Below are 22,121 nucleotides of genomic sequence, written 5' to 3'. Positions count from 1 at the left end.
CATTTTCCATATGCCAAAAACTACAATGATTATTTTAATTGTATTATCTCATTGAATCCTTAAAACTAAGAAGTAGGTATTATTAGTCTGTTTTTTATTTTGTTTACTTATTTATTTATATTAATATTTTTATTTTTTTAATGTTTATATTTGAGAGAGAGAGAGACAGAGCAAGCACTGGGGTGGGGCAGAGAGAGAGAGAGAGGGAGACAGAATCCCAAGCAGACTCCAGGCTCCAAGCTGTCAGCACAGAGCCCGACGCAGGGCTTGAACTCATGAACTGTGAGATCGTGACCTGAGCCGAAGTCGGATGCCCAACTGACTGAGCCACAGAGGTCCCCAATTAGTCTATTTTTTAAAACACAATACATCTTAACTGAAATTACTCACAAAATTTAAAAGTAAAACTGATAAAGTTTTACCCACAAACAAAGAGAGATGTGTGAAAATATTTCCATTGAAGTAAAATGAAAGATACAATAATTTACACAGAAGAAAGACGGTCATATTATGTCATGCTATATCTCAAAAGGCGCACTTCACCATAAAAATATAACTAATCTTAATGACTAATATTCTACCAAAGTCCATAAAAGACACCAACTAAAAATACAAGGAGAAATGACCAGAAATACAACACTTCGATATACCATTCTTGTCCTTCCATAAATGTAGGAAGTCACAAATAATTAAGATCATAACAAATTAATGTATGCAAGCTAATGAGAATAATACACATATATTAAATTTGAGCGCTAAAAAAATGGAATTCACTTTATTTTAAAATGCCGTGACATGGTCATACAAACTGACCATATATTTACTCACAAAATCAACCTTAGGATGTATGTTGCCCAAAGCAGAACTTTTTTTAAGTTTATTATTCATTATGAGAGAAAGAGAGAGTAAGCAGGGGAGGGGCAGAGAGAGAGGGAAAGAGAGAATCCCAAGCAGGCTCTGTGCTGTCAGCACCGAGCCCAATGTGGGGCTCAATCCCACGAACCATGAGATCATGACCTGAGCTGAAATCAAGAGTGGGAAGCTTAACTAACTGAGCCACCTGAGTGTCCCTGAAGCAGAAATTTTATTTTACTTTATTATTTTTTAGATGATCTTTTTAAATGTTGTATTTATTTATTTATTTATTTATTTATTTATTTATTTGTTTTAATTTTTTTTTTTCAACGTTTATTTATTTTTGGGACAGAGAGAGACAGAGCACGAACGGGGGAGGGGCAGAGAGAGAGAGGGAGACACAGAATCGAAACCGGCTCCAGGCTCTGAGCCATCAGCCCAGAGCCCGACGCGGGGCTCGAACTCACAGACCGCGAGATCGTGACCTGGCTGAAGTCGGACGCTTAACCGACTGCGCCACCCAGGCGCCCCTGTTTTAAATTTTTAAAAAATGTTTTATTTATTTTTGAGACACGGAGAGACAGAGCATGAACAGGGGAGGGTCAGAGAGAGGGAGACACAGAATCTGAAACAGGCTCCAGGCTCTGAGCTGTCAGCACAGAGCCCGACGTGGGGCTCGAACTCACGGACCGAGAGATCATGACCTGAGCCGAAGTCGGCCGCTTAACCGACTGAGACACCCAAGCGTCCCTGTTGTTATTTATTTTTGAAAGGGAGAGTGCATGCACGGAGGGGCGGGGGAGAGGAGCAGAGAGAGAGGGAAACACAGAATCCAAAGCAGGCTCTAGGCCCTGAGCTGTCAGCACAGAGCCCCACGCGGGGCTCGAACTCACACACCGTGAGATCATGACCTGAGCCGAAGCCGGACGCTTAACTGACTGGGCCACCCAGGAGCCCCCTCAAAGCAAAAATTTTATACTAGCATGATTTAAACATACTGTAAGGACAACAATAAAAACTATAAACTACTAATGCCAGTTTGTTTGTTTATTTAAGTAATCTCTATACCCAATGTGGGGTTTGAACTCCCGACCCCGAGATTAAGAGTTACATGTTCCACCGACTGAGCCAGCCAGGTGCCCCCATTAATGCCAGTCTGAATAAAACAAACCCAGTCTCATAAAATTAAGACAAAATGCTATATAAATAACTTCTGTAGTTACGAGGGGAAAATCTAATTTTGAATTACTTTGAAAATATTGAACAAGAAAGCTGCCTATGAGAAACTCTGGGATGTTGCCACACTTCACACTCATGGCAATTGCACAGTCTTAAATATTTTCATTGTTATCAAGAAGGGAGATGGGTAGAAAATAATTAAGCGGTCAACTACCACATGTGAAAAGAATAGCAAAATACGCTTTAGGAAAGCAGAGAGGAAAAAAAAATAATGAAGAAAGCAGCAAAAATTCATTACGAAAGAGAAAAAAAATAAAATTCATTTTAAAAGTGTGATATCGGAATCTTCCTAGTATCACAAATGAATCAATCATATAAACAAACGCTACAAGTCTGACTAAAAAGAAAACACAAATGTACGAGATTTAGTTACAAGGGAACGATGCTGTAGATAAGAGAGAATTTAAAAGCATTCTAAGAGAATCCCATGTGCTAATAAATTTGAAAATCTCAATGAAATGGGTAATCTTCTTAGAAAATATAAATGACCAAAATTGACTCGGGATGAAGCCGGCAGCCAGAACAGAAAACATAATTAGGGCAGAAAGTGAGAGTGCTGTCAAAGGCTCACCTCCAAAAAAGGCGCTGGCTCCAACGCTTTCATGAACCATTTTTTCCAACTTTGAAGAACAGATAATTCTCCTACTCTGTAAACTGTTTGAAAGCATAGAAGAAGATCCAAAGCTTCCTAATTAGTGTTATAAAGCTATCCTAACCCTGGTTCTAAAATTTGACAAGCACAGCACAAGAGAAAAAAAAAAAATACCAACTGCTTTCCCATTGTCCAACCAGAAAGAAAATACTAGAATTTTGAATCTGGTATGACGTCAACAAATCATGCTCTGTGGCCGAGTTGCATTTTTTTTCTAAAGAATCAAAGCATGTGTTAACATGAGGACATTAAAATATATTCCATGAATAGCCCAGAAGAAAAAAAAATCATTTAAGCATCATCATAAAAATGCATGGGATAAAATCAAATATCAGTATTAGCAAATCAAAGAAATGCCAGAGTTTTCCATGCAATTGTGTATGCACCTGCCGTCACCACAATTTATACAATATTTCGAAGTTCCAGCCAAAGCCATAAGACAAACAACTAAAAAAAGAGGGGTCACTAGTTGCAATGAGACAAAGTCATCATTTTCAGGTGATGGATGATGTTTATCCTTGGAAAACCAAGAGAATCTCCTAAAAAGCCATTCAAACTAAAAAGTTACACAGAAAGTTGGTTAGAACAAAATAAATAGGCACCAACTACTAGGACAACAAAAGCCCCAAAGATTCTTTTGGACATTTCAAAAAACCAAATAGCGTATTTTTTTCGAGAAAGAAATTTATTCAAGTGAATGAAAAAATATACAATATAGCTAGGAATACACTAAAACAGAAACATTCAGGGGCTTTGTAAAAAAAAAAAAAAAAAAAAAAAAAATAGGGGCACCTGACAGGTGGCTCAGTCAGTTAAGCATCTGACTCTTGATTTTGGCTCAGGTCATGATTTCATGGTTCAGAAACCTGTTTTGCTCTCTGTGCTGATAGCACAGAGCCTGCTTGGGATTCTCTCTCTCCCTCCTTCTCTCTCTCTCTCTCTCTCTGCCCCTCCCCTGCTCACTCTTTCTCTCTCAGAAAATAAATAAACTAAAAACAAAGTTAAAAAAAAACTACAAAACTTTATCAAGATACCTTAAAGAATGGAACAAAAGGGAAATAAATTTTATTCCTGGAAAGAGACATTATTTTATAAATGTAATTCCTCTCCAGATAACAGGTAAGTTTAAAGTATTTCCCATAAGTTTCACAACAATACTAATTCGTAATGTGAAAGAGTGATTCTGAAGATTTTTTGAAAGCACCCAGGAAAAGCAGTGGACAATTTTATTTAAAAGTGGCGATGTGAGGGTTGCCTGGGTGGCTCAGTTGGTTGAGCGTCTGAACGTCGGCTCAGGTCATGATCTCACGGTTTGTGAGTTCGAGCCCCGCGTCGGGCTCTGTGCTGACAGCTCGGAGCCTGGAGCCTGCTTCCGATTCTGTGTCTCCCTCTCTCTCTGCCCCTCCCCCACTTATGCTATTTATTTTTGAGAGAGAGAGGACGGGGGAGACAGTGTGTGAGCGGGAGAGGGGCAGAGAGACAGAGAGGGAGAGACAGAATCCCAAGCAGGCTCCACGCTGTCAGCACAGAGCCTGATGTGGGGCTCGATCCCACGAATCCATGAGATGATGCCTCAGCCAAGATACTTACTCGACTGAGCCATCCAGGTGCTTCTGTTTTCCATTTTCAAGTGCTCATCAATTATTTTTACAATCTGGGGACAATGTCACGTTGTCACTGAGTCACGAATTCACCATCAGAGCTCTGCTCTGAAAACTTGCCGGCTCAATTTTACTGCTATTCCTGGCTTCTTTTCAACCCAGCGGTCCTGGCCCGCTGCTTCTGTCTCGGGCAGGGAACAGCCCCGAGCCCCTCCTTCAGGCTGCACTTGAGGCGGGTTCTCCACAGTCTTTACAGCCACCTTCCTCATCAGTGCTCTGATGAGGCATCAGAAATGCCACCCAAACATCATTTCATCATTGTGCCTCATTCAACATACTATGTGTCCACGTGTCAGAACTGGGGGGGGTGGTCTGTGCAGTCCAGCCTCTGCCTCCAGGAGCCCCGAAGTAGACAAGACCAGCCCCAAATCCTCCTCAAGGTTACACCACCGCTTACAGACATCGCCCCGTATCATCTACCCCCTTAACTGATAACCAGCACAGGGCTGCCGAAGTTAGCAGGTAAAAGATACCGCTGGGGACAGATACCACGTGGGCATTCTTTCAACATCATTCAAATGTATCTGACGCTCAAGGTGAACTGAGCACCCTGCATTTTATTTGGCGACCGGAGACAGGAATTATTATCCCCTTCTTTCTCCCCACCCCTGTTTCCCAGAGGAGGAAACTGAGACTCTTTGAGCTTTGGGGACTCGCTCTAGTGTCATAACTGGTGGGCGGGGCCTGAATGAGGACCTAATCTCTGGCTGTTGGTCTAGCCGAGCTCAGAACCTGCCTCGTTGGGGGCCTCATTTGCTTCTGCGTCTGTGGATGTCTGAATATTCTCACAAGCTCGGTGAAGTTTTTGTTCCGCTTCTAAAGGGGTGGCCAAGTAATGGTGCTTGAAGAACCAGATCAGCAAGCCCCGGGGGGACCTCAGAGCATCCTGCAGTGGGGATGCGGGTCACAGGAAGCTCTGTGCTGACCGAGGATGGCAGTGTGCCCTCCTGCTTCCGTTGGAAGGGTTCTTCACCCTCATGGCTTTGCCGTGAGCCCCAGGGAGAGCCGTGCTTCACGTGTGAACCAGACTTTCAGGTCTGACTACTAAGGTGCGGGGATGGACAAGACGGTCAGGGTTACCAGGAGCAGCACCCCACCCCCCCAACCTCCAACTACCTGTTCCAGAGCTCAGTGGAGTCCCTAGCCCAGCCCAGGTGCTCCACTGTGCTGAATGAATAAATAAATACAGCAAAACCTTGGATTGCAAGTAACTTGTTCTGCGAGTGTTCCACAAGACAAGCAAACATGGCTAATAAATGTTAACTCGATAAACGAGCCATGTCTTGCAATCCTAGTATGTGACGCTGAATGTCACATGATCGCAACTGAGCCAGTGGCTCTTCTCTCTCTCTTTCTCTCCCTGGGATTGTGGGTGATCATCTCCCAGGCTTGGATGCTTGGTCTCAGGCCACGGTGTTTGACCTGAATCAAGGATTTTCCAGAACGTTGGAAGGTGCCCACAACTGGCATTAGTGTATTTTTTGTCACTTCGAGGCACCTATGGACAGTCCTTTGCTTTTCCATCCAAGAGTGAGCCTAGGAATGCTTTGTTCCATTCTAGGTCGGGCTGCCTGCAGATAGAGACCCTTTCCTCTGCTGCCTTATGGCCAGTTACACTAAATGCAGTATAAGACAAGAGTTTATTAATACCGTACTGTAGTCAACTTCCGTTAGTGATAGTGAAAGTCGTCCTACGCAGTAACCCTCCTCTCTCTCGTCTCCCTCACACCAGCCACGAAGGTTTTGAAAGTAAGTGCAGGTGAATTTGTTTTTCTTTATATTTTGTGTTTTCTTTATTGTTTTGTATTATATTACAGTGTTGTAATAATTTTTATATGAATATTTTTGGCTTGTGGGACGAATCGTCTGAGTTTCCATCATTTCTTACAGGGAAACTTGCTTTGATACACAAGTGCTCTGGATGACAAGCATGTTTCCGGAACGAATTATGCTCGCAAACCAAGGTTTGACTGTATTTCCCACTGAGCCATGGGCTGGTTCCTGCAGTGGGCTCTACCCTCCAGCACTGCTGGGGGGCTTGTGGCAGACAGTAGGAGACCCTTCTGCCCGTGCTCCAGGATGAACCACTGCAGAGTGAAGGGGTCCCGGGGTGGGGGCAGCTGTGGGCCTCCGCTTTCCATGGGGAGCCCATTCGAGTTGCAGACTCCATTCTGAAGAACTGTGTTTCTGGCCTTCGTGGAATGCACGCTAACTGACTCTGGGGTACAAAAGTAAGACACAGCTCCGTACCTCACTTCCAGCCTGTGGCTGCAAGAAACATAATGTTGAACCAGGCGATTTAACTGTGTCCATGGCAGCTGGCACACTGTGGAAATCATCCCCTCCCTCCGAGATGCTCAGGAAGCACAAAGTTCCTCGGGTGTCAGATGAACTCAGGATTCAGAGAGGTCTAGAGATGGTGGAGAAAAAAGCCACACCACTGACAGGGTTTTGACTCTGTGCCTGGAGCATTCGACACGCAGGGCAGGAGGGATTTCCTTACTCCTCGAACATGTATCATCTGTGTTTCGTATTGAAACCCGCCTGAGAGGAACCCGTCCTCCTTCTCTACTTTCTTTATGATCTCTGTTTTAGTGGAGTGGATGGGCGCAGGGGCTCAGGTGGACAGGGGCCCCTGGAGCCCACCCATCCATGGATGCAGGTGGAAACCAGAAGGCATGGGTTGTACCCTGTTGGGGAAGTGGCATTTTGGGAACACCGGTAGGGGACAGGTGGATCGTGGAGGTTACAGCCATATGACCTGCTATGTCTATTCAGGGCCTGCGCACCCTGGAGGTCCTCTGGGGTTCCAGACACCTGCACTTCCGGCTTCCCCTTCCAGTGGGGGGAGTGGTTAGATGTCTGCCACACGTCAGCAGACAGATCAAGGGTGCGCAGGGCCCTCCGTGGCCTCAGCGGCTGCTACCACCCCAGAACCCAAGCCCTATCAGGCAGGGACTGTGCCTTTGAGAGTCATGTGCTGTTTCCAGTACAGGGACATGGGCACCGGTCCAGAATACCTCTGCTGTTGGGATATACAGCAAGGGACGCAGCCCCGCTCCCTGCCAGCAAGGCCCCTCTGTCTGTGTGTCTGACATCAGAGTTGGTGAGCGGCAGGCTGAGGTGGGTGTCCAGGCAGAGGAGGTGGGACCGCCTCCCCCCCTCCCCCGCCGCCAAGGTGGATGGGGTCTCGCTGAAATTTCAGTAAGACGAGCTTTGAGAGATTCAGAAAACAGCTGAATAAAATCCCCGAACCTATGGGGAGCTCTGTGCTCATTAAAAAAGAGTTGCTTTCGCTCCTATAAAAACAAGCAGCTGCCCGGGGCTCGGGCCCTTTTGTGTTATTGTGAAGTGCCAGGATACTGCGACTTTTTGAGAAAAGAGTTATTTTAGGATCAGCCCAAGGAGATGCAGCTGACTTTGGTCGCAAACATAAATTTTAAGGGATGGGGTCCTTAGAGGGCTTATTGTTTGGCTTTTTATAGTACACGAAGCTAGTGCGTTTGATTAGTAATATGGTCTGATGTGAGTTGTACAAGTTCACTGATCTGGCCCTGTCCCGTATTAAATAAACGGTAACACCCTTTCATTTCTGTGCCTAAGAAGAAAAAAAAGTTTCCCTTTCGGAGGTTAGCACACACGAGCTCACGTCTGTCTCTCCCGCCGTCATTCATTTAGTGATTTCAGGAGTACCTTGCAGTGTGCTGAAGGAGGCACCGGGGGTACAAAGTTAACTAAGCCCGTGTGTCAATCCCAGAGAAGCTTGTGAAGGGAGCCAGACTCATCTAGAAATGGCAGGAGCAAAGTATCAAAGCGCAATCTTGAAACTGTTTCTGGGAGGGGTGCCTGGGTGGCTCAGTCGATTTGAGTGTCCGACTTCGGCTCAGGTCATGATCTCCCAGTTTGCGGGTTTGAGTTCTGCCTCAGGCTCTGTGCCGACAGCTCAGAGCCTGGAGCCTGCTTCGGATTCTGTGTCTCCCTCTCTCTCTGCCCCTCCCCTGCTTGTGCTGTGTCCTCAAAAGTGAAGAAACGTTAAAAAATGTTTTTAAAAACCCTACAACGACACAATTAATGGTGAAACATTTCATGCTTTTCCCTGGAAGATGTGGAGCAAAGCAACTGTCATTCTGGGCACTGCTATTTATTTATTTTAATTTTTTTTTAATTTATTTTTGAGAGACAGAGAGTGAAGCAGGCTCCAGGCTCTGAGCTGTCAGCACAGAGCCCGACGCGGGCCTTGAACCCTCGAACTGCGAGATCATGACCTGAGCTGATGTTGGATGCTTAACCACCGAGCCACCCAGATGCCCCGTGGGCACTGCTATTTAATAGCACACTGTATGTCCTAGCCATGGCAATAGCAAATAGCAAATGAAAAACAAGAAAGCTTTACCTCTCCAATGACATAAAGGTATAATGAAAGTAACAATAATTGGCTAGTTGGAGGAAACTCTTCTGAGTGGAACACATAAGACATCCCAATGAGCTCTGATTATTTTTTTTTTTCTTGCGGAAGGAAAATTTGACAGGAATTATTGCATATTTAAGAGGACACAGATAGAAGATGGGAATGAAGAAGGTAAATACTTTTCTGAGATTCTCAGAAATGTAACACTATGTTTCCGTGCAATACAACAAAGTCAAAAGAGCAGAAGGGATTTAAAAGGTACCATCTGCGAGAAAGCGTTTTATAAATAAACAGAAAGTGCAGGAAGAAAGGGTTAAGATGTTCTGTTGTTAAGATTAGTGGAGAAGGTGCTTACTCGTATCTAGGAACTTATATTTGTATATCTTGCTCTAAATCTTTGAAAATATAATGCCATGGTAACAGTGGTGTTATGCTTTGCTGTTTAAATAAACTTAAATGAATTCTATTTTTGACAGAAAAAACAACAATTGAGTGCAAAATCATGCTTATCTGTTTCCCACTTAAATACACTTTGGGGATGTTCAGCTTTTGGCACTGAACCTGTTGAATGTGGTGGTTAAGACCTCGTTCTTTTTGTTGTTGTTATTGTTGGAATTCTGGCCCCAGTTATGGTTGTATGACCTTGGACAAGTTATCTAACCTCTTGGCGTTTCGGTTTCCAAAGCTGCAAAATGCAGAACAGAATTTGAAGACCTATTTCAAAGGCTGTTAGAGGAACTAAGCAGGAAGCACTTGCAAGGTGCTTAGAGTGGTGTCGGACACGAAGTGAGGATCCAAGTTTGGCATCATCGATCACCGCCATCATCCTACAACTGGTGAGAAATTATCTGAATGGAAGACATCGTCCCTCGGTGGGGGGGGGGGGGGCGGCGGCAGGGGGAACACATGATAACAAAGTATGAGTTTTATGAGTACTGAAAACTCATACTTTTAGCAACAGTAAATACTCCATGGGCAATAGTTTTTTGCTTCTAGGGATTGTGCTTCAGTGGGAGACAGAAATCAGGAGGAGAGCACAGGTTTTTGAGAGGAATCGAGCAACGGCTGCTAGTCGAAGACAGCATTTTATCCCTCTCCTATTTACAACGTCCCAATTCTGTTGCTCTTCTAGAAAAGTCTGTTGCTCTTCTAGAAAAGCCTGTTGCTCTTCTAGAATGGAATCCTGGGTGAATAATTCAGATCCCGGGGACACTGATGGGCCATCTTTACTTGGAACTAAAAGTTCAGGATTTTCACCAAGTAGTCTCTCCCACATAATGCCCTTTATTTTCCCAGGGGAACTCCCACTTGCCATGACTGTCCAGAGCAAGTGGCTGAGGCCAGCTAAGCCATTAGGTTTTGGGGACAAGTACTTGCTGTCTGTAACGGAGACTGACTCTGTTCACCATTCTCTTTCCTTCCTAGGCACACCGCTACACAGCTCTCTCATAATTAAGGATTGCCCTGTGTTTGGGTTCTTGACTGTTCATCCAAGCGACCTGTTGTCAAACCAAAAAATGTTCCGTGTACCTCTTCTCCTTCCATCAAGAGGAGGTCTTAAGAGCCCTAAAAGATGGAGGAGCCATTAAATAGAAGGATTCTAGGTCCCCGGGAAACTATGTGGAGAAGAGCTCCCCTCCCCACAAATTTACTTTGTACTGCAACGCGAGAAGTAAATCTGAATCGTGCTCAGCCGCTAAGATGTTAGAGGTGCTTGTTTTAGAGTTACTCTGTCCTAAGTAATTGACACTCTTAACTCTCGGTCTTTCTGGGTCCTTTCACTTTGGTGCTACAGAATAGAAGTTTCGCTTAACGATAGTGTAAGTTCTGAGACCCAGGAACTGTGCTTTGGAGATAAGGGGATGGTAGCTGGAGGTAGGCGAAGATTTCTACCTTGTCCAGCCCAGCTTCTGGGAGCTACGTGGGGCCAGAGACCCAGTTAAAAATAGTTTCTTCCTTTTGCCTTGCTACTGATAACCTACACGCACATTTCCCTTCAGAGAACACACCTCTGCCATTTAGTTATTTCAAGGGCCCACAGACAAGGTGCTAGCCTCATGTGCCCTTAGAGTGATCTGTTATTATTATAATCAATCTATTACTAGTATCTGTTTTCAATCTATTATTTAATTTTTTTTTGATGTTTATTGTTTATTTTTGAGAGTGAGAGAGAGACAGAGCATGAGCAGGGGAGGGGCAGAGAGACAGGGAGACAAGAATCTGAAGCAGGCTCCAGGCTCCGAGCGGTCAGCACAGAGCCCAACGCGGGGCTCAAACCTGTGAACCGTGAGATCATGACCTGAGCCTAAGCTGGACGCCTGACTGAGCCACCCAGGTGTCCCAATTATCAATCTATTACGATGATCTATTAATCTATTATTATACTGTTAATCCATTACTATCTTTAATCTATTATAATCTACTATCATTATTATTATTAATCTAACAATGAGCATATAGAGAAGCAGAACAGTCAAATGATTAGACAGGTATGATCAAAATGAAGGACTTTGAAGTAAGACATGCTGTAGTGAATTGGGTACCGTCAGTTCATGAATCTTTTCACTGATGCATTGTGTGATGCAAGTACAATGAAGTGTGTGATTTGGTTTCTCCTCCCTAAGTGTTAATTGCAGGAATTGGGAAAAGCTGAGCAAATTGTATGACAGAAAACAAAATAATTAAAACATGTGTTACTGATTATAAGGAGTTTGAAAACCATCAAAGCAAGCAAACACAGAGAGGAGTTTATTAAAAGGCTTTGCCCCTGGATGTCTAAGAACAATGGACAAACACTGGTTTTAATAGTTAAAGGGGGCACAAGTCTGTACGTGAAAGTATCGGACAATGAGTTTTTCCCCCTACTGCCCCTGTAATGCTATGACCTCATAACTCTTTCCTTTTTGGGAGTTCCCCAGTCAGAATGTGGTGACGTGCACCTCCTTGACTCTTTCTTGTTCTTCATTTCAGGAAAATGATGGAAAGGAATCATGGGTTAGATTTATAGCCAATGGATTTATTGAGTGAAATCCAAGGGTTTATTGTAAGTTAAGGCCATTTCCCACCTAAATAAGTGTACCATTGAAAAAATGGCCATGAGCTCCAAGCTGGGCGTCGTTTGGATTTGGTTACAAGCCTACCAGTTCTGCAAACAATGAATCTGTCTCCGTGTCAGACCATGGTGGATGCAACTAGGTTCAATTATGCTACAGAATCCACCAATATTGCTGAATGCTTCCCCTGACGTTATCCTCAGGTAGAATTCCCCATGATGTGAGTCCATTTTTGACAGCCAAGTTTTCATACTATGTGAGACATCTTTATATTCTTCCAAAGATACTTTAAACATTGGGAAAATCATCATGTTAAAGATCAGTTAACATTTATGCGATTTAAAGACAGAGGTTTTTGTTTTGGTTTGGTTTGATTTTGTTTTTAAACATAGCGCTCTGTGGCGGTAACTGAAGGACCAACAGGGGAATTTGGTGGGGAGACGGGAAGACCCCCATCTAACCATGAACCAAAAGAGTTCTGTCTTTATCTGTTTATATAATGGCCCCTATATAAGACCTAATGGGGGAAACAGAGTTTAGATAATAAGAGTATTTGAGCCATTGCTTAAAAGAAAGAAAATCTGTCACAGACTATCTGTGACCTACTGTGTGTCAGCTACTTTAGATAATCATTACCACAACCCTCACCAGTGACAACCTATTCTATGGATGAAGAAACTGAGGCATAGATATTAACTATTTTGTAAGTCACACTGCTGTCTCAGGTAGGGCCAGAATAAGAATCCATGATTTATGTACTCCCGAATCCAAAACCATTCTTTTCTTTTTTCTTTTCTTTTTGAATTTTTTTTTTAATGTTTTATTCATTTTTGAGACAGAGAGAGACAGAGCATGAACGGGGGAGGGGCAGAGAGAGAGGGAGACACAGAATTGGAAGCAGGCTCCAGGCTCTGAGCCATCAGCCCAGAGCCCGACGCGGGGCTCGAACTCACGGACCGCGAGATCGTGACCTGGCTGAAGTCGGACGCTTAACCGACTGCGCCATCCAGGCGCCCCTTTTCTTTTCTTTTTGGAGAGACAGAGCAAGAGCACGGGCAGGAAAGAGAAGCAGAGGGAGAGAGAGAGAATCTCAAGTAGGTTCCACACTCAGCACAGAGCCCAAGGTGGGGCTCGATCCCATGACCCCGGGATCATGACCTGAGCCAAAATCAAGAGTTGGATGCTCAACCAACCCAGGCGCCCCTCAAAACCATTCTTAAAGATTAAATTTATTCATGTTTTTATTTTTTTTTTTAATTTTTTTTTTCAACGTTTATTTATTTTTGGGACAGAGAGAGACAGAGCATGAACGGGGGAGGGGCAGAGAGAGAGGGAGACACAGAATCGGAAACAGGCTCCAGGCTCTGAGCCATCAGCCCAGAGCCCGATGCGGGGCTCGAACTCACGGACCGCGAGATCGTGACCTGGCTGAAGTTGGACGCTTAACCGACTGCGCCACCCAGGCGCCCCTATTCATGTTTTTATATAGGCTTACTAAAGATAAACTTGTTTATTAAAATAAAAAAAAAGAATTCCCCACGATGACAACGATGGTGATGATGTTAATGATGATGAACATAGTAAAATGAATACAGCTACTCTTTATTGAGCCATTAGTATTGCCACAGCCTTGTGTCCCCAAATTCCTGGAAAATAAAAATTTCTGTGCATGATACATCTACAGATTCTCAGGCTCCAACCCAAGCACTCTCAAAATTCTTAGGGGGTAAATGCGGGAAGTTGGGGGACAGACCACTGTGCTATGCTATGGGCTGAGTACTTTTCACCCATTATCACATTTGATCCCAGCAACAATGTCAAGATGCAAATTCCATTATGTAGCCCATCATACAGATGAGAAGGCTAAGGCAGAGAGAAGTGAAGTGAGTTGCTTAGGGCGGCTAGCTTTGACATGCTTGTCCTTAGGTACAGTCTCTTGAATTCTAGGTCTGATGTTGCACCCCAAACAGAAGGGGTTAGCCGGCTTCCAGGGAAGCTGAAATGAAATTCTCCACAACTTGGGTGTTCCTGTATGGGGCAGGGACTATTCCAGCTTGGCCTTTTGCCCTATCCTTCCTGGATCCTGAAGGATTCACTCCCAAGCTTTTCTTTGCTCTCTAGCATCTCAAGTCTCCCCCTCTCTACTGGCTTCCTCCTCTCCACCTTGAGTCCAAAGGGTAAGATTTCTTTCTTTTTTTTTAAATTTATTTATACTTCAATTAGTTGATATACAGTACAATATTGGTTTCAGGAGTAGAATTCAGTGATTCATCACTTGCATATAACACCCAGGGCTCATCCCACAAGTGCCCTCCTTAATGCCCACTGCCCACCTAGCCCATCCCCCACCTACCTCCCTCCATCATCCCTTGGTTTGTACTCTATTATGAAGAGGCTCTTGGGACGCCTGGGTGGCTCAGTCGGTTGAGCGTCCGACTTCGGCTCAGGTCACGATCTCACGGTTCGTGAGTTCGGGCCCCGCGTCGGGCTCTGTGCTGACGGCTCAGAGCCTGGAGCCTGCTTCGGATTCTGTGTCTCCCTCTCTCTCTGCCCCCTTTCCCCTCCCACCCTCACGCGTGCTCTCTCTCTCTCTCTCAAAAATAAATTTAAAAGAAAGAAAGAAAGAAAAAAAAAATTCTGTCTGTGTCCCTCTAACAGACTCCCCCGTGTTTACCTTAATGCATATGGCATCATTAATGAAACCAACAGCGTCCTGCTCTGTAAGTCATCTTGATGATACATTTTGTACACATTTGTGGTTTTTTTCCTGGATAAAATTTATGGAAGTAGAATGTTTGGGCTAAAAATGTGCCAGGTTTTGGGGCGCCTGGGTGGCGCAGTCGGTTAAGCGTCCGACTTCAGCCAGGTCACGATCTCGCGGTCCGTGAGTTCGAGCCCCGCGTCAGGCTCCGGGCTGATGGCTCAGAGCCTGGAGCCTGTTTCCGATTCTGTGTCTCCCTCTCTCTCTGCCCCTCCCCCGTTCATGCTCTGTCTCTCTCTGTCCCAAAAATAAATAAACGTTGAAAAAAATGTGCCAGGTTTTAACACCAAATTCTCCTTCAAAAAGATAATAACTACAGGGGCACCTGGGTGGCTCAGTCGGTTGAGCGTCCAACTTCAGCTCAGGTCATGATCTCACAGTTCATGAGTTCAAGCCCTGCGTCGGGCTCTGGGCTGACGGCTCAGAGCCTGGAGCCTGCTTCGGATTCTGTGTCTCCCTCTCTCTCTGCCCCTCCCCCGCTCATGCTCTGTCTCTCTCTCTTTCAAAAATAAATAAAAACATAAACAAACAAACAAATAAATAAATAAATAAAAAAGAGTCTCTTGTGGTTTGTTCCCCTCTCTTTTACAAGAGGAAGACTTCAAAGAGTTTGCACTTCTGGAGGGGAGATATGACTTGCAAATATGGCAGCCTATAATGAGTGCCACCGATGAGGAACAAGACAACAAGGCCATGGAACTTTGGAAGGGGAACATTAAGTCCTGCCTGGATTATTAGACATGGTGTCGCATGGACCAATTCACATGGGTTAGCTGTGGGATATTGGTAGTTTTCCACTGGCAGAGGCAGTGCGGAGTCACCAAGAAAATATTCTGCCCCTTTCCTCCACTCTGCAAATTGGATCTCTGTAACATAGACCAAGTGGGGGAAAATAAATCTTAGTCCCAGCGATGGTTTAGCAGTCTAAATCATTGGTTTCAAAATAGGACCAAATTCCAACCAGCTGGTAGTGATTTTCAAATCCTGACCTCTGCAGAAAGGGGTGAAAAACTCACCGGAAAGGCCTTATGTCCAGGGCACCAGGCCCCTCTTCCCTCACCAGGGTGACACGAATGCTTTGGGGCTTTTTACTTTTATTTTTAATTTTGTTAGTAACTGCAAGCCACATTGTTCCGGTATTTTGAATGCAGCATTTATAAGTTGAAAATAGAAGGAGGGTACAGAATGTGCAACATTTTCTAGCTCATTGTTCCATGTCCATATTAAACACACACACACACACACACACACACACACACACACACTTTAAAAAGCAAAATTCTGCATTCTTCAAGGTAGCAGCTATAACAGTACAGCAATTTACAATGATGGGTAAAAATGAAGCTCATCGCCACCTGGTCTGTCTCATTCATCTCTGCTGCCACGTGGGATAACCCTCTGAGTCCTCATCACTTCTATCCTTCACAGATCCTAGATAAGAATACATGACCATGTGCCATTCACCACCTGTTATGGGCTGACCTCTGCCCCCCCAAAAGATATAGTGAACCCCTAACTCCTATTATCTGTGAACATGGTCTTATTTGGAGATGGGGGTCTTTGCTGATTTGGTCAAGTTAAGATGAGGATATTAGGGTGGGGAGTAACCTAATGAGAAGATGGCCAAGGGAAAGATACAGAGACACAGGGAGAATGTCATGTGAAAATAAAGGCAGAGGTTGACCCTGTATGTCTACAAGTCAAGGAATGTCAAGGACTGGTGACCATCACCAGAAGCTAGGAGAAAGTCATGGGCCAGACTCTTCCTCAGAGCCCCCAGATCAAGGCTTCCAGCACTCTGATTCTGGACTTCTGGGCTCCAGAACTAGGAGAGAAGAAATTTCTGTTGTCTTAAGCCACCTAGTTTGTAGTACTCTATTAAAGTCAGGCCTAGGGAACTGATACACCATCTCTATGAAGACCGCCCACAAAAGGACTCTCTGTAACATTACAAAACCACTTAATCTGACAACTGTTAGAAATGTGAAAAAGATTATCACATGACAGAGGGTGTGAGATCTTACAGAGTGGGTCACTAGTCTGCTTTGATGGGGAAAAACAAGGCTGATCACAGAGAAGTTTGGTTCATCTGCAGAAGGAAACCTAAGAAATGGTCTGATCCAGGAGTGTGCCAACAATGGCCTACAGGCTCAAATCAGCCCGTGGCCTATCACCGTATAGGCCCTGAGCAAAGAAAGGTTTTAACAATTTTTTTTTTTAATTATAATTTTTAAAGTAGGCTTCATGCGTAGCTCAAAGCCCAACATGAGCCTTGAACTCACAACCTTGAGGTCAAGACCTGAGCCGAGATCAAGAGTCGGAGGCTTAACTGACTGAGCCACCCAGGTGCCCCTGGATTTTACATTTTTAAAGAGCTCTTGACTGTGGGCCCATCTCTCTTTTCCTTCCATCCAACGGAGGTCTCCACATGGACGGAGAAGCCACTAGATGGAAAGATTCTTTGTCTCCAAAAGACTTGTGGTGTAGACCAGTGCTCAGTTCACATTTTACTGTGATGTCAGAAGTATGTCTTCACTGTGTGCAGCCACCGAGATGTTCATTTTACAAGGGTGAGGGCCCTGTGTCATTGCTGTGGTCCCATCCTAACAAACACTCTTATGCTCCAAGACTGACCCTAACTAATTTAAAAGAACATTCAACTGAGACCGCATGTGGCCCACAGAGCCCAAGATACTACCTGACCCCTTACAGAAAAAGTAGGCCAACTCTTGGTCTAGTCCAGTGATATCTAGTATTATTGTTAATTTTTTAGCGTGGGACATTTATTTTTATTTTTATTTTTTACACTAGATAAAGCAGATAGAAAATCAAAGATGATGTGAATGAAGGAGGGCCCGCTGTCTTGAGTTCCATCTCCCCCTGACCTGATGGAACCCTGGGTTCCAGCGAAAACTCGCTATAGTGATATTGGCAACCATCGATCAAGCACTTACAGTGTTTCAGCAGTACTGTGCTGAACACTCCACATACACTCTTGAATTTAATCTTCAAAATAATCATGAGAAGTGTGCTGTTATTATCTCCATCTTTATACATGAGGGAAGTGGAGCTTAGAGAAATTAAATAAGTTAATTGCCCTATATTTACATCTGGTTAATGGCAAAGACAACTCATATTGATGTCCCTCTGGCTCTGAAACCCGCATTCTTAACTACGCTACGTGGCTCTCCCCAAACGAAGCTGCTTTTATCTGCGTCTACCTCTTCACGGACGGCCCTTGGTCCAGGAAGGTGAAAGGTATGTCCAAGGTCACAGGCTAGTTGGTCATACGCTTGGGTCTTGAGTCTAGACCTCCTAAGCCTTGACATGGCACTGCTTCTGCTGTCCCTGAAGACTTGCTCATCCTGACTTCATGTGGGCTGATAGGGACATTGACCAGAACAGCTCTGGGATAGAAAGGGGGCCAGGTGTAAATGCCAGAGTCCCCCACATTCTCTTTCTCAAGCTCATCGGTTTGATGGGCTAGAGAATGACGTTTACGTAACGTGGGGACTGGTGAACCATCGTCTCCCCCTCTGTTTCCCCCTCTTGTCTCTGCTCACAGGAGCGGCACCTCCCTCAGCAAGAGCCAGCACAGGACTTGCCTCTTAGGAGAGGCCCGGTGCGTGTTCTGTTCTCCAGCAGCCGCCAGCAGTGGTCGACCAGGCACGTTCCTCACACCGACTTAGCCAGCCTTTCCCTGCCTCCGTTCCCTCTCCCCCTCTCCCTGCTTCACTCTCTTATCCTCTGGACTGGAAGCATGGAACTGTCTTCCAGAATCTCAAGAATCTGTCTCTCCACACCAAGAATCTCAGAACTGCCTTGACTGAGGTCAGCTGATTCCTTCTTAACCCAGCCCTTAGGATCATTTCTATCCACATCTTACCCAGAGGGCTGCATTTCCAGGAGACTCAGCCCAGCCTCCCACCTGGGAATAGTAGCTCCTTTCCCTGTGAAATACTAGGTGTGGTTTCACCTTCTCTGCATGGGATGTACTGTGTATACCAGTGGCATCAATGCAATTACGGTCACCAATGGCTTTGAGAGACAGAGCTTTGTAGAAGTGGTAATACTAATAGCATAATTAATTCACCAAGCACTTTATATAGGTAGGACCTTGTAGGGAGATGCTGCTATAATCTCCTTGTTGTATGTGGGGAAACTGAGGCATAGAATGGTTAGGTGGCTTGTCCAAGGACACAGTCAGGAGACCATGCAGCCAGATTTTAGACTTGTGGAGCCTGGCTATCAAGTCTGTGGTCTTTATTGCTTCTCTACACTACCTTGTGTAAAGATAGCAGTCACCTTTGTTGACTGCCTGCTGTATGCGGTGGGAAATTCCTGGGAGAAATTTGCCTGTATGTTTTCCCTGGTAACCCCCGTGTTTTCCCCCCATTAGGCAGTGCAGCTGTCTGTCTTTAGTGCTTTAGGGAAGGGAAAACCAGTAAAATGTAGGTAACAGAGGAGCCACAGGTTTAGCTTTTGAGTCCCAAGTCCCAAGCTCCAGACAGAAACTAAAGATTTGGGAGATCGGAGATCTCAGAAACTCCTTCTCCAGAGTAGATTCAAACCTGGGGACTATTCAAATATGGGGAGATGGAGGGTCACAGAAGCCAAGAAAGCCGATATGATGGAGGGTGGGGTCCCCGGGAGGGAGCCCCGAGCACCTCCCACTTGCCCTGAAGCCCAGTGTCCCCTAAGCAGACCAGCCACAGAGCACCCAGACAGGACCTTGTGTTTGAGTAAGGACATCCCGGACTGACAGAGGACGTGCCTCCACGACTACGCCAAATGGGGGCTCAACACAGGAACTAAGTAGATTCACAGAAAAATAAGGAACGCAGCCGAACTTGGGTCCACGTGTACCTCCCACACATGCACTGTCTGTCACCTGCTGCAGTGACCCCCGCAGACTCATTTTTTTATTGTGGAAAAAGTACATGCCCAGGGGACGCAGCCCATAAGCAGAGGGGGAAAAAAATCACACTGGGAGAAAAGGGGAAAGTGAACCACGAAGGGAAAAGAAAGAAGTCAGTGCAGGTTGAGTCCATAAGCACGGAGTTACAGCCGTCCCCGGAAAGCACATTTTCTCTTTAGCCTCCAGTGAAAGTGTGCCTGTCGTCATGATATACTCACGGTTTGTTTGGCGGACCAGTCATTCCCTTGATCCTTTTCCCCGCAGCTCTAGCTGGGGGCCGGACACCGTGACGACGTGGCCAGGCTCCACAGAGGAGTTAATTCCACTGCGTCGTGGAGGCTAAAACACTGCCTGCGGATCAGGGTTCCATCCTGGAAGCTATGCTTCGTGACAAATATGTTATGAATGACTGCTCATAAAACCGTGCCAATATGCATGCTATCAAAGCATTCAATTATTTTAACCTGCTGTGAACTCGCCTGTGATAAATCATGGGAAAACTAAAGAGATCTATCTTTAGGCGCTGCACTGTGTCACTAGCTCAACTCATTCTCAGCTCTAAAAATACAATTTATATCATCGGATTCCTGAAATTCTTTCAGTGCTTACATTCTGATTTAAGTGGCATTAAAGCTAGGGCAATTAAGCTGAGAAGTCCAAGGCTACTGACCAATGTCCCCCCGGGGCGTGAGCTATCAGATGTGTTTGTCAGACTCGCAACAACGGTGCAATTAGAAGGCAGGTTCTGGGGCTTCTCAGCCTAAGAGAAGTGGGTCTTTCGGAGAAAGCATGGACGAGACTTTGGGGGGGACTCATCTAGAGAAAGGTGATCAGAACATTTAATGTCCAGTTTGGAACGTTTTGGGAATGATGGTGGTGCGGGGGGAAGTCATCAAAATTAATGCTGGACTCAGGCATAAACCAGGACTGGTTTTGTTCACATGTGCATGGATTCTAATCACGGCCGAGTAATGGAAGGAAAGAGTGTACCTCCTTCTTCACGTTGAAAGGCAGCTTCCTGCGGCACCTGGGTGGCTCATTCGGTTAACTGTCCTACTTTTTTTTTTTTATTAAAAAAATGTTTTATTTATTTTTGAGAGAGAGAGAGAGAGAGAGAGAGAGAGAGAATGAGTGAGGGAGGAGCAGAGAGAGAGACTGAGACAGAATCCGAAGCAGGATCTAGGCTCTGAGCTGTCAGCATGGAGCCCGATGCAGGGCTTGAACTCACGAACTGTGAGATCATGACCTGAGTTGAAGTTGGACACTTGACCAACTGAGCCACCCAGACTCTCCTTTTTTTTTTATTTTAATTTATTTATATTTAGAGAGAGGGAGAGACAGCAGGAAAGGTACAGGTATATTTAGAGAGAGGACAGAGAGAGAATACCAAGCAGGCTCCAGGCTGTCAATGCAGAGCCTGATTCGGGGCTTCAACTCACAAACTGTGAGATTGTGACCTGAGCTAAAATCAGGAGTCAGATGCTTAACTGACCCAGGACCCCTAAATGTGTCGCTTTGAGAAATAAACGGTTATGAAATTTGGGACCTAAAGTAGAAAATTCCTTGCTAGAAAAGAGGACCACCAATTGTTCTGGTTTCTTTTCTTCTACCAGTAAAATGAGGCAGCTGGATTCCAACTGGGGTGCTCAGCCCAGGCTATATGTTAGAATCACCTGGAGAACCGTAAAAGCATACCAACGTCCTAGCCCAGCCTGGGAGATTTTACTTAGGCTTGGGCAGGGGTCCCCAGGTGATGGTGATGTGAACTGGACTGAACACTATGTGACTGGTCCGTTTCTGAGTCTCCAACAACTTTTATTGTTTATTGTATTGGCCATGGTCAGATTGTGAAACAGATGAGCCTTTCGAGGTCAAACACACGCACTCCACTACTGACACGCATCTCACATAATGCTTCGCGATACTGCCTGCGATATAAGTTACTTGAGAAACAACAATGGACGTAAAAACACTATTAATGAGAGAAGTCCTTCTCACCAGTCATGCTACAGGGATTTCTGGATTTGATTACCCGCTTTTCGATGGCTTGACGATTTGACTGGTATTTAATGCTTTCTCATTTTTCCTGATAGGGACCGCTGAGCACGTTATGTTCTTTCTCCCAGTTGGCAACTCAACAAAGGCCAGCAATAAAAACCTCCACTTGTGTAATAAACTGTTGTACAATCTACTGCTCATGAACGAGGCCCATGAAGATGTGCAACCTTTCTGCACGTTAAACACAAAACAGATGGAGGGTTGAAAATAACTCTCCTCTTCGGGGGAGGGGAAAGTCAAAGAGGAGAGAGCAAGACTCATAGCGTCCTGAGTTACTGAGCCAGGGGCTGAACTTTTCTGTTCCAGGCTGTCAGGGGAAGCTCACATTCTTTCAGAGATGCTACGTGCCTCAGGGGCCAGGGAAGTCGGGGAGTAAAGAAATGGTGTGTCTGGTGGCCGAGAGTCAAGCAGGCTGACCTGGTGCTCGCTAGCCAGGGAAACAAGGCAAGTCATGGGGCCCTTTGAGCCTGCTTTGTAAACCTCATGTTTAAAAGGGTGATAACTGGGGCACCTGGG

At 45.1% G+C, this 22,121-nt stretch overlaps 1 long non-coding RNA gene across 2 annotated transcripts in view; it reads right to left on the bottom strand.

Annotated features, from left to right (window-relative positions):
- Positions 1-20,163, bottom strand: part of LOC123603029 — an 88,018-nt gene extending 67,855 nt beyond the window's left edge. The window contains exon 1 of one of the 2 annotated variants that reach the window (XR_006714689.1): positions 19,766-20,163. This is a non-coding gene — a long non-coding RNA (uncharacterized LOC123603029). The remainder of the gene's footprint in view (positions 1-19,765) is intronic. The other variant, XR_006714688.1, reaches the window with a different exon arrangement.
- Between the last annotated feature and the right edge of the window lie 1,958 nt (positions 20,164-22,121).

Source organism: Leopardus geoffroyi, chromosome E1, assembly GCF_018350155.1.
Source record: "Leopardus geoffroyi isolate Oge1 chromosome E1, O.geoffroyi_Oge1_pat1.0, whole genome shotgun sequence".
Lineage (NCBI taxonomy): Eukaryota > Metazoa > Chordata > Mammalia > Carnivora > Felidae > Leopardus > Leopardus geoffroyi.
This window is presented reverse-complemented; position numbering and strand designations above follow the sequence as displayed.